Source organism: Haemorhous mexicanus, chromosome 22 (genome assembly GCF_027477595.1).
Source record: "Haemorhous mexicanus isolate bHaeMex1 chromosome 22, bHaeMex1.pri, whole genome shotgun sequence".
In the NCBI taxonomy this organism is placed as follows: domain Eukaryota; kingdom Metazoa; phylum Chordata; class Aves; order Passeriformes; family Fringillidae; genus Haemorhous; species Haemorhous mexicanus.
The window spans coordinates 10,918,968-10,932,497 of NC_082362.1; positions in this window are offsets into that span (position 1 = coordinate 10,918,968).

Here is a 13,530-nt window from a genome sequence, read left to right on the forward strand (position 1 = left end):
GGGACACCACAAGGTGAGGCCTGATCCCCACCCTCCCCAGCAGCTCCAGCTGTGAGCACAGCACAGAGCTGGGCCCTTCAGCAGGGGGAGGCCCACAGCTCCTCCCAGCTGGAGTTCAGTAACTGCTGTCAGGGGGAAAGGGAACAAGCAAAGGAGAATGCCATGGAGCTACAAACGAGCTCTGTCCCCACGACCCATCCAGGCTGGCCCTCAGGTGGGGGGCAGGGGGAAGGAGGGCTCAGGATGCAGGGACAGAGTGGCCTGTGCCTGCAGTGGCCACCTTAAACAGTGATGGAGCGAGAGACGCAAGCCCAAGAGAAAACTGGAGCTTCAGCCACAAGGAAGTTTCTCTGGAATACTCTGACAACTCTCTTTTCCACATTCACATATGGCATTTTAGTTGAATCATGAGTGAATAACACTGCTAAGTAGTGTGTAGGGTTTGTTGTTCCAGTGCTGGATGAGGACTTCCATTGGAGCACTTAGGAAACAGGGTGGATGAATCCCGTGACCTTTTCCTTCTATATTACAATAGTCTCGTAAAGGACAGAGGTTATGTAAGATCCCATGGGAAATCTGGTAGAGGTGTCAGGCAGAAACTGTTTATCCAAGTAATTATTTCAGATTAGAACCACCTGAGTAAGGCAGGCAGGGTTTCTGTGGGATGCTGGCTTCTGCACAAGGACAAATTTGTTTTATAAACACTGTTCCACACCCAAATCCCACTGCAATGAGCTGGATCAGAACAGCCCTAATTATTGATGTACTAGAACCAAAAGAAAGCCAGAGTAAACTTCAGATAAGTCATGATAACACTGTTAGTTATCAGCAAGGTTATGCCTTGTGTAACCAGCTAATTCCAGACAGAAGTTCTGGGGCAGATATGATTTGTTTCTAACATGAGATTAGAAGCTCCTCAATGCTCACTTTTATTAGTGAGTGCTTTGTTGCATCAAGGAGAAAAATATTTATTTACAGGCTCTAATAAGAGTTGCTGCACTGGGGTTCCCTGACAGAAATCACAACCCCTCTCCCTCTCTGAGTTCACTTCTCAGCCTACACAAACTCCTGCTGCCCCCTGCCCACTAACGGGAGGAACTTCTCCCATTGAATTGGAGAGTTCTGCCCACTTCTTCAGGCGCTCCTCTCCCCTCCTGCTTCAAAAGGCAAGCACTTATTTGGGAAGACTGTCTCAATCTGCTTCCTGATACAACAGCAATTGTAGTAAAACTCTTGTACCAGAATAAATGCCAGGATGGAAAACTTAAACTGAAATTAGATGGGGAAAAATCTATCAGTGTACATTATTAACAATGTAATTTAAACCTTCTGGGGCAACTGCCCAGGAGCCATTAGGGTGTTTGATGATACTTAATTAATTATGACCAGCTTCTTGTGGTCACTGCAGAAGGAACAAGTCCAGAAGAAAGACTTAAAATATTGCTTCATCTTAATTGCATCAGTGGAAAGGAAAAAAACCAAAAAAAATTCCAAGGTCCACCGCAGATAACAGCAGTGAGAAGAGTTTGGGCAGAACTTTGGTCCCGATGTGGCGTGTCACAAGACTGAGATGTGTGTTTGCTGCTGCCCCACTCCAGAGAGCTGTGCTGGTTTTTGTCAGGTCACTGGCACGGAAGGAAAAGGAGCAGCTGAGAAAGTCCCCTCCCTGCCTTCCAACAGGTCTGTGACACAGCCCCAAGGCCACCTGGCCTCTAAGGAAGGTTTGAACTTGCCACGTGGTTTGCCACTGATCCCAGAAGTTCAGATAGTTCTGATACTCAGTGAAGCGCCTCCAGTGGCACACTCTGAGAACAAACAGGAGCTAGGGGTGGCATGCTGCTTCTGTGATTGTATAAATCAGCACTACATCTGGCCTGCAGTTTGCCATTTCTCTGACCTCAATGCTCTCATAGATGAGTTTGATCTGCTGCCTAGAGAATCCTCTCCTGACTCGACTCCAGCACAACATTACAAATAAAAATCTAATTAAACAGAGTCCACCATGGCAATAATCTGAACAACAACTGACCAGGCTCTAATGAAGCATATTCATAGCAAAGGCTTGCAACAAAGCAAGGGAAGTTTGAGATACACACATGTCTATCTCTGTGCGTTGATGTGGGGGTGAGTGTCTCCATCCATGTGTGTCTGTGTGTAACTCACACAGTGTAACTCCCTGCCAGGGGTTATTCTGGAGCCTGGGAAAAGCTCGGTGCTTGCACAGTGACAACACTGCACTGGGAAGGCAGCAACCGGGAGGGCATTTACCTCCTGGGGGAAGGTGCAAAGACCCTTGGCATCCCCAGGTTTATTGACTGTGCCCACTGCATCATGAGACATTAGAGAAGCTGGAAGTGGACTGACCTGCTCACAGGTTTGTGTTTGGTGAAGAGCTGCCAGGATGGCATTTGGCCAACACAAATGTTGCAGCTTCTACTGCAACCCCTGAACCCCAGCCCAGCCCCTGCCCTGGGCAGTCACACACACAGGGTCAGACCCTGCCCAGCAGCTCTGTGCAGCTCAGCTCTGTGTCCATCAGACACAGAGGGCTCGATTCAGACAGAACTGCTACTGTCCACAGCAGGGTACGGGCCAGATCATGAGCTCTTTTGGCAGGAGACTGCAATTGAAATGAATTCAAGATGTCCATCTGTGTCGTGGAGGACTTCTGAAATTACACTTTTCCTATGGAGCTCTTTGCCCAAGAAAACTGCCCTGAACAGGGATCCTCATACATTGTCTGGGAAGACATTATTCTGTGCACTGTGCTGTGGTGAGAAGGGTTTCCTCTTTTTAGTACCACTTCCGTCTAGTAATTCATAAGAAATATGATGTTGAGGGTTTTTTTTTTTTTGCCTGTTTTTTTTCTGGAATCTATAATAGTTCTTGGCTTCAACAGCAGATATTATTAACTACATATTATTCAGAAACAAACCAGTATTCTGACTAACCAATTATCTTAAATCACACTTTAAACAAATCATAACTCTCTAGCATTTATGGAGAAATGTAAGGATAATAACATTTGGAGTATTTATGGGAACATGGTAATGTTTGAATTATCTTCATTTGTGCACTACAGTAGCATCCAAGCCTTTAATAAAGAAGTCTCTCTAATCCAAACAACTCCTAAGTTAAACAGACAAGAGGCAAAGACGTGAACAGAAAACATAATCCCTCACTTAGAGGTAAATAAATGAGGCACAGAAAGGGATTCTAAAGAAAACTGTGGCCAACCTCAGAATCTGTTTTTCCTCCCTGATGTGGTCAGAAAGTCCCTTTGGCACAGGCCTATCACACTTTCCAAACAAATGTCAAATGTAAAGGCAGTTCCTGATGGTCAGTCTGCAGGGCCTGCTCCAGAGGCTTGCCTTCGTTCAGCACAGATGCAGTTCTGCTGCTGCCTCGATTTTCTCTGCTCTTTCAAACTCTGGCCTTGTGGTTTCCCACCAGGTACCAATGCTCTGAAATGTTCAATTTCCAGAGCAAAGTGATCTGAGCTCAATCCCTTCTCAAAGCAAGAGGAGCAAAATTCTGTTGTATTTCTAGAGAAATGTTTGAGAACAAGATGTCTGATTAGTTCTGTTCTTTCCTCCTGGAAAGCTGGAATTGGTTTGGCTTGTTGCTGTACCCTCGTGCCTGAAGAGAAAGGCCTGGGAGGGCAGGAAGGGGAGGAAACCCAAACCCCTTCCCCAAACCCCAAATCCTTCACCAGCCCCAAATGCCGGGAGGGGCTCCGGGCTGCCGGCTGTGCGGCGCCCTCTGCCGGGCACGCGCGGCACTGCGCACCTGGGCACGCGCGGCACTGCGCACCTGGGCACGCGCGCACGCGCAGTTCTGCACACCTGAGCACGCGCGCACGCGCAGTTCTGCACACCTGGGCACGCGCAGCTCTGCACACCTGAGCACGCGCGCACGCGCAGCTCTGCACACCTGAGCACTGGCGCAGTTCTGCACGCGTGGGCTCGCGCCCCACCCCGGTCCCGGCAGGCGGCCGTGGCGCTCACCGCTGCCTCCCCGTGTCCTGCTCGAAGGCAGACTCGGGGCCAGGAGGAGCAAAGCGGCTCCTCCAGCCTGCAATAACCCCCGCGGGAGTGTCTGCAGGGGGATTCGCAGCTTGGCCCGGGTTTGGAGGGGAGATTCCTGCAGCACCTCCACGCTGCATCATATCAGTGCCTCGCTTCCTGCTGCAGGTCGAATTTGTCAGCGATAGAGAAAGAAGATGAGCTGGGTGGGAATTTCTGTCTCATCAGTGCTGTGCTCTCATCAGTGGGAGATGCCTGCGTTCACTGCAAACAGCAGCACCGAGCATGAAAGAGCTCTGGGAGAGAAACCTCGGACTTCTTTTGTTTCTCCGGATTTAATTAGAAAAGAGCCAATGCATGAAACACAAGGAGTGCCAGAAAAGCAAATAAATGTAAGCCTTTGATGCTTTCTTTCCCTGAACACACACCTCTGTCAGCTCTTTAGTCTCTCATCCCTTCAGAGGCTAAAGGTCAGAGGGGCCCTGTGACCTGCTGCCCTGGGAGAGGAAGAGGAAGGAAATGACAAATTAGCTCGGCTTTCCAGGCCTGTCTTGATCCACTGGGGTGAGTCACCAGAGCGTGACAGCAGGGCCTGCACACTGGCATCTATCAACACTTGGTTTCCTCTTCTGAACCTGCTCACGTGACATCTGCAGCTGTGTTTCCCTGGGCCTGTGAACAGTCCTGCAGCTCTTTGCTGGGGCTGCATTGCAGAGTCCTTTTACTCTGCCAAGTAAAGTGAAGTGTTAGCAGAGTTTCAGTTAACCTGCTTATTTTCATCACTTCTGGGAAGACCAGACTGATTCCTGGCTTAAGGAAGAGTGGAAAAACTGCTTTTGAGCAAGTAATGAAGAATTGTTTTCTGGAATTGTCCCAAACACAATAAAGCTGCCAATCACCACTTCACAGGCTTCCAGCTTCAGAACAACTCTGCCTTGGACATTCTCACCTCCCATTTACTCCTGCATGTCATGACCCTCATGGCCTCGTTCATAACACATCTGAGCATCACCTGGCTTTGAGGCCAGAACACCTTTGGGAGGTGGAGAAGTTCTGGAATACGTTTGAAACACAGAGGAGCTGGGTACCTTACCCAGAGTCACACATGGAGTGTCACACCAGAGATGTAAGCCAGCTTTGCTTGGTTAAAATTGCATTATGGAGGTGTGCATTTTCTTTAAACCCAAAAGAAACGAGGCTGCCTGCTGGAAAGAGAAGGCAGCATTTTAATGATGGCCTCTTTCTAAGCAAATGTGCTGAGCATTTGGTAACCTTTAATTTATTAATTCAAAAAAAGAATTAAGAAGACTAGCTAAATGACTTAATCTACTAATAAAATGTCAAGACCTATGGGAGACACTGCTCTCCTTGGCATTTTTATTGAGGCACAATAGTGGTCTCCACCATTTGTTTTATTAGTTAGAACTTTTGTTTCTGTTCTTGTGCTCAGGACTTGCTTGCTGGGCCAGAGAGACCTGCTGTGTCTACTGGAGGTCAGTTTCTTTAAATAAAAAAGTAATCCAGATCAGTGTGGGATTACAGGGCACAAAATCTCCTCGTGGCTAAGCAGGGTCAGTGTTCTTGCATTGCAAAACTGCCCTGAAGTTTCAGTTTGCAATAAAATTCCTGGCTTCTTGCTGGCTGCTGTGCTCCCCTCCCAGCAATGAGCTGTCCTCAGCACTGTCTGGGCTTGAACTCACCACAGACCAAGGTCCAGCCAAAGGGGTGTGCTCCACATCCCCCAGCATCCAGCAGGCACCCAGAGGAGCTGTTTTCATGGTCAGGCAGAAGCAGGAGCATTTTGCTCAGACTAAGGCTCAGCAGAGGCACTGTTCAAGCAGTGTTCAGAACACACTTCAGGAAGAATCTTCCCATCAGGATTCCCCAGCACTGACACAGAGGGGCTTTAACTGCAGGGTCCCCAGGGTGCCACGAAGCTCTGGCTGCACAGGAAAGGAGGGATGCCAAGAGTGCCTGGGGGCACAGGACAAGTGTGCATCGTGGCTGCTGAATGACACATCTGCCTGCTACAAACAGACTCCTGCAGAGCCCTGCATGGCTGACAGCTGGCCACCAGCCTGAAGTGACTTCAAAGAGATGAGCTGGGCCCAAGAGATCCAACATCCTCTTCCTCTGACAACACCTGGGCTTAAGCAGCAGCCACCCCCATGAGCTCCTTTTTCAGAACAGAGATGCTCTGACCTACACAACAGGGGCTCCAGACAAAGCTGCACTACCAACATCAAAGTCAATTTCTACTGGCAGCTGAACCTTTGAGGAAAGGAGGATACTGCAATGCAGGACATTAGCAATGATTTTAGAATAGCTGCATTTAAAATAAAAATAACAACTTCAACGACAGGAAAACGAGGCAGGGAAAGACCTGAAACCAAGTTCTCCAACAGAGACTATGTTACTGCACAGGACTCCAGTGATAAGAGCCAATTCCATAAAGCAGCCACCTGAAACAGTATGTCATTGGGATTGTTACTGTGTAGTTGAGATGGTCTGAGGTCACTCCCACCATTTACCTCTCCATTTCAGTTCTCCGTAGGGGTGGACTGGGTAGGTGGAAGGATAGGTACCATTCCATTCAGGTTGTTCTCAATCACTAGGAATGTATTTAATTTCATCATGCCCACAATCAGAAACCATACACTCTCACAGGCTGTGAGAGAAAGTAGATTTGACAAAGATTTATGCAGTGAGTCTGTTAAGAAATTATACACACCTCTGCTATTTTATAACACACGAAAGTATGGGTTTTAAATGTTTTGGGGCAAGAATAATTTTCTTATTCTGGATCTGTACCTAACTCTATTCCTCTATTCCTTAGTGAATCAAACAGTGGGGAGGCAGACCACAACTGAGGCTCCCAGGGCAATGCCATGAATAAATGCATAGCGCAATGAAGAGCAGAATATTCAGGTTCATAAATGACAGGCCCACAGGAGATGCAAGAGGCTTGTGTAAGCAGGACTTGATGTGAGGGGAGCAGCTTGCATTTGCCCCCACTGTAAGTGTTCCTTGTGGGTGAAACTGCCCCTGGACACAAGAGGCAGGGGAGCACAGGGGGGCTGGCTCTCAGCGTGCCTGTGCTGCTGTTATTCTGCTCTTGATTTATGTGCATCGAAAGCAGGCAGGTCCCTTATCTGTGCTGCCCGCGGCTCAGCCGTAGAGCAGAAGGATCTGTCTCCAGGCTGTTCTACAGAAATCACATCCGTGGCTGCACCATTCCCTCTGTCGCGGGCGGCTCGGGCCGGGGGAGCACCAGCGTGTGAAGTTAATCTAACGAAAATTAATCTAACGAAAACAGCTGTCTCCGGCAGGATTACCGATTTTCATTGCCCGCAGGAGCCCCGGCCCAGCGGCTGCAGAGGGCACCAGAGCGCCGGGCAGGTGCCGCTGCAGCCCGGGCTGCGAGGGGACAAGGGACAGCCCCGGGCCCCCGCAGCGCCCGGAGAGCGCCGGGCAGCCCCTGGGAGCCCCCCAGGGTGGGCGGGTACCCCGAGCCTGCCGCGGGGAGCCCCCGCCTGTTACCTCAGCACCATCTGGCATCGCCGCTGCTGCTGCGGAACCACAGCCGGTGCTGCTGTGCCAGGAGGAGAGCAGGGATTTACAGCCCCGGGGGAACGGCTTCATCTGGGTACTGGCTGCACGCCAAAACAAGTAGCAATAAACACATTGGCCCAACCGGCTCAGTTTCTTACTTAAGTAATTTCCCGGACTGGGAGAAAATGCAGAATTGCACAATGTTCCTGGGCAGCTGTTTTCTCCCTCTTGTGTCACTTTAAGGCACAGGGGATGCCACTAAAAGTGACATAAAATGCTGAGTTTCAGGTGTGACCATATCCTTTGGCTTTTGATAAATTCAGTGAGTCTGTGTCCCTCCCTGGCTCACGGGAGCATGCTCTGCATGTGACTGGGGGAGAATGGCATAAAACCACGCCTCGGTTTGGGCAGAAACAGCATTGGTTTAGACACAAGTCAGCTGGGAGCTTTTGCAAGACTTTGAGGCACTGGATGAAGTCCACAGGCAACAGGAAATAAGCACTGCTCTAACATCAGTGCTCCTCGTTTGCAGCCTTCACTGCGAGCTGGCGTGGGTTCTGAAACTCCTATTCCAGCACAGAAGCGTTCACACTCCTTTATCCCAGCATCTTTAAACAGCCCCATTCTGTGCGAATATTGGTGGCCATTTTGCTGTGAATTCCAAGTGCTGAGATCTCAGCCCTGCACAACCCAAACATGTCAATATTTCAGATTTTCACCTGAGTTTAGCAAAGGCGATCCTTCATTCCCACTGACAGAAAAACACTGCATTTTCTCTATGACCTCATCATTGCTCTCTTCCTGACATGACTGCAGAACAGCTACCCGAGTAACTCGATAAGCCCTCCAGGGCTGGGTTGTTGGGGTTTATTTTTCCCACTTTTAAATCGGTAAGAACTCCATTGTTGCTACAGATAAGCAGTCATTTGGGGTTATTTGAGTGCAAACTGCAGATAAGAGAGTGTCTTCTGAAGGCTTTTGTTGTCTCTTTTTGCCAGCGGCTTTTTGTTTCTCCTATCTTTATGCATAAGCTCTCTGAGGTTGTTCTGCGTGTGAGGGAAAGTACAGCGATCACAACTGCTTCCACAAGTGGTTGGGGAATCTGTACTGCCCTTGGGACTCCCAGCCTCAATTTGCCAGTCTCACTTCCATGGTGAGGCCATTAGAACTTACCAACTGAAACATCTTCCACAGCCCAGGTCAGGGGGATTTAGTGTTTATAATCACTTGTTTTTTTCCTCTTTGCCAAATAATTGGAATCACAAAACTGGTATGAAGAGCTGACCTACAAGCATTGTTTCTGTGTGCAGATGAGCTTCTGCTGGAGTTGCAGCACGATACTCTGCCTTTCATCTCAGTTTTTGCAGCTCTCAAGAGCAGCAGGGAGGTGTTGAGACCATCCAGCACACATCTAGAGAGCCCAGGTCAGAGCCTTCTGTGACACCCTGACTGCATTCCTGTTCTTTGCTATCACAGCCCCAGGTAATAATCAGAAGGGAGTGCCCAGTCACGTGAGGGATGAGCCAGTCCAGCCTGTTTCCTGATTTTCAGGGTCAACAATTTCTTATATCATTCCATACTTACAGAGCATTTCCCAGATGGAACAGCTGCAGTCCACTTTTCAGTTCTGCCAGTAGCCCACAGCTTCAGGCAGACACTTTCCTCCCTGCCCTTCCCAGGTCCTGCAGGACTTTGAACAGCACTCATGTCTAAAGGCAAGTTTAGAGCTTGCCTACTAGGGCTTGCCTCCAAGAAGTACTCTACATAGGAGTCATCATGATAAATTACTCCTAATAAAATAACCAGCCTTCTCCAAAACCTTGTGAAAGAGACAGTTAGGTAAGTTCTATCAGCCCCAGTTTACAAGGAAATCAAAAGATCACCTGTGATATGTGCCCAGAGCTACATGTGGCACACAAGGAGGAGGCAGCCAGTTCTGCCTTCCTCTCTGCTGTCCTCTCCAGAGCATGCTGCCTCCAAACCCAGCCTTTGGCAGCACAGCCTCTCCTCAGAGCCCTCTTTTCTTCACCTTTCTACATGGTAGATTTTGCTTCTTTAACATGCAGGAAGAGGCACCTGAGCTGCACCGGTCTCTGAGGGGCCCACCCTTGTTCCAGGCTACTGCACCACTTACTAACCCTGCCTTGCATCTTGGTGGGGCTGTCTAGGATGACCACTTCATTCTAGAAAATACCCTGGGGAAAAAAAAATCCAAACCTAGCAGGTGTTTACTATTTCTGCATCTCCTGGTAGTCTTACTATTTCGTCTTGTGGTATATTTTCAATTTCTATGCATGCAACTACCTCAAGCCATATACCTTAGAAGCACCTGTTGAAAAGAAAGGGTTAAATACAAACGGTGTGTGCAGCAGATGTGCATTGGGATGACTTAGCTCAGTATTACCCCTCTCCATTATTCACAAGCTCCTACCAGTCTGCTCTCAGCAGGGATACCGTATGTGGGATTAAAGGAAGAAAGGAAACAAGAACCAAAGTCAGGTTTCCCTGGCAGCACAGCTTATGTGCCTTCCTAATGTGCTGCTTTATCTGTCTAACTGAATTGCAATAGCTGCTGCAGAAGAGAAAAATAAATTATGCCTTAATTAGGCACTTCTTGGATGCTTTTCTAGTGTCCCCAGGGAAGCAAGGCTGTGTCATTCTAACTCCATCCATTTAGGAAAAAACCCCATGTACACTTGGGACCCTTGGGAATATTCTGGAAGGCACGAAAGCCCCTGGTACACCCAGCACACTGCAGTCCATGTGGGGATTTTTCACTTGCCCAAATGCAACCCTCTGTGTTCTTTTCTCAGCTCAGCTGCTAATGTATAACTTTACTTTTCCTTCCTCTCTATAATTCCCAATTGATTCTCTTGGAGCAAAGCTACTGTGTTTGGGAATGTCAGGTTGTGCTGACTGCAAGAGCCTGGATAACCTGAGGTAACAAGCTCCAAACAAAGCATTTCTAATGGGAAAGACATTGCTGAGAACCTTTCTTTGGTGTCTAATCAGCAATGAGTTCATGCTACGGCTTGGCACTTCCATCCTAAGATTATTTTCCCTAATCAGGCAGGGATTTAATTATCACTAATACCTTTACCCTTCTATGACATTTGTTTGAAATAAATAAATACTTTATTAGGGAGTCACACAAGCTGCCTTGCTGTACCCACTACTTTCCTACAGGCAGACAGCACAGCGTGTGGAGCAGAACTCTGTGTGCCCCAGCTCCATGCTGAGAGCACAGCCCACTCTACCTGCATGCCTCACGCCCCAGGACAGTCCCTGGTTTGGACTGGGAGCTGTCTGTGGAATGACTAGTGCAATCAGAAGCCAATCTGGATTAGTCCCTCCACCCATCACTGTGTGGAAAAAGAAGTGCATTAAGCCTGGCCTGCTAAAAGCTGGGTCAAAATGCTTTGACCACATCACAGTAACAACACTTAACAAGGCAAAACGTCTCCTGTCAGAGGCTATTCCCAGCCCTCCCTCACTGCTGCACCAAGCGAAGCAGCCGGTTTGCTTTCCTAGCACAAGCTGACCTTCTGTGCAGCCAACATCTGAACCACATTGTCTGAGGAGAGGGAGCTGGATCTGGCAGCACTGAATGATGCAATCCTGCCGACTGCACCGTCCTGCAGAGCTGGGAGGCTCGGGGCCTGGCACACACCTTTGGGCTGGGAATTCTTTGCAGATGGCTGTGTCTGCTCGGCAGAGGGCAGAGGCAAACCCCACCGGGGACTCCCAACAGCTCTGCCCTATGGCAGAGGGGAGATGTGAGCACAAAGGCACCTGCAGCCCCGGGACTGCTGTTTGCCACATGGGCCAAGGCTGATGAGCTGAGCCAGGCAAATTCCTCTAACAGCTGGTGACAGTGGAACTTTCCCGGTTTGAAGGATACCAGAGGGGTCAGGATGTGGAGGGAGTACATGGAGCATTGGCTGAGCTAAAATTCCCAGCCTCACAGCACAGGTGAACAGCATGTTATTTTGGAGACATCTAGGACAACCAACAACTGCTAAAATTCTACAGACGTCTCATTTTTTAACAGAAATGCAGGATGGAAAAGGACCACATGGGTTCTTTCATAGCTTGAACATCTACATAAAATTATCAGCAACTCAACATCCTGATTATCCTTCATGAAAATACTTGGATGTTTGTGGGTTTGATATTTCTGATTTCCTATTTTAAATGTGAAATTTTTGGGGTAGATTACAGTGCTTATGGTTTGAAATGCTTTGTTTCATGTTTTGGTTAAAGGCAATACAATTGAACGAGGCTCTTGAATTTGGAGGAGTTTGCAAAGGGGGTTCATGGATAGATGGGAGCTGGAAGCATTCTATCGAATGCTCTGACCACAGTCTCATCAAAGGAACACCACAATGAAGCATTGAAGTCCAGTATTCTAAGTTCTGACTTCCCTAAGCTCAGTGAATATGTGGAGTAACTCCACTAAACCCACGGATTCATGTTTTATTATGCCCATTGTAATGGGCAAAATCTGACCTTTTGAAAAGGGTTCTGGGAAGCGCAGATGTGGATCACATAGACCCCTTTCATCTTCTAAGTTTAATTCCTCAGTGCTCTCCATGGTTTAAATAGACATGTCAGACAGAGGAAACATTCTCATCTCTGGTTCATGGGGGAGGCAGACAGACGAGATGATTTGCCCATGGCTATACTTTCTAAAAGAGCCAGGAACTGAACCAGACTGGTCCAGTTTCAATGCCTCAACCACAGGGTCATCATTCCCTGCCTTGAAATGGTTTCTGAAATCCTGCACTAAAGTATGGATATAGACTTCCAACTAACTCTGTGCTTATGCAACATTCTGAATACAACCACTTTCCTGCACTGAGCCCTCTGTCCTTATGATGATCAAGCATTATGGTCTTGTCAGGCCATATTCCCCCTCAGAACCAATGGGACCTGCACCCTTTGCATGGCAGAAACAGCAGCCAGGGACAGCTGCCTATTCCTTAGCTGCTGAATTCTCCCATTTTGCACTCAGAGCAGGGGTAAAACATACAAGCTGCTGGATCAGAGAAAACTCAAGTATGAGGGAAAGTGGTAAGGGTTTACTTTGTCCTTTCCTGTCCATTATGCCATGAATGCAGAAGGTTTCCTATTTGGTGCTGTGGAGTAAGAGCCAGAATTTTCAAAACTTTGGCTCAGCTCCTGCCAGCATTCAAGTTCTCTTATCTTGCTTCCGGTGCAAACTATTTCCAGAGATGGTGCTATTGAGAAAGTCAATGACTGTGATGGAAACTGAGGAAGAAGAGCGAGCAGAAAATCAGGAGACTGAATTCAAATGCTGACAAGAACTGGCCAAGACCATTCTCTCCTCAGACACTCTCAGCAAGATCAGAGTGTGCACTCATGCAGAACTGGGGCAGCTGTGCCCCAGCATGCTGGCAGTTACTGACAGTTTCTCCTTTCAAAATGAGAAACTCAAGTCAACAGTTAACGTAAAACTTATGCCCGTTTGATTTTATAAAGACTTTTACTGTGTTTGAGTGGACTGCAAGTGTGTAGCTCACTATTTCCTCTGGCATCATCAGAAAAAGGTTTATCTGCTTGTGCATTTGTTCTTGGTGGGTAGTTTGGGCAGCATCTGTCTCCTCTGTGAGAAATTAAGCATATGCATGAAGCTCTGAACCCCCATTTAAAGGAGGATTTGCACAGTCCTGCACAGAAAGTTTGGGCTACCATACTCCTCACACTCATGCTATGCATGCTATTAGCTGGCTAATTAATGGGTGCACTAAATAGCTTATGTATTGTATGAGTGCCATAATCCACAGCCTGAACTGTACACAGGGTTCAAGCAGAGATTAGGACAGTACATGCCCTTAAAGGTGAGGTGACTTTCAAGTGAAAAAAATAAGTCAGAAATATTTCTTTGCTGAGAACCAAGGTGTACAGAAACAGCCTAAAGGTATTTTAAGGA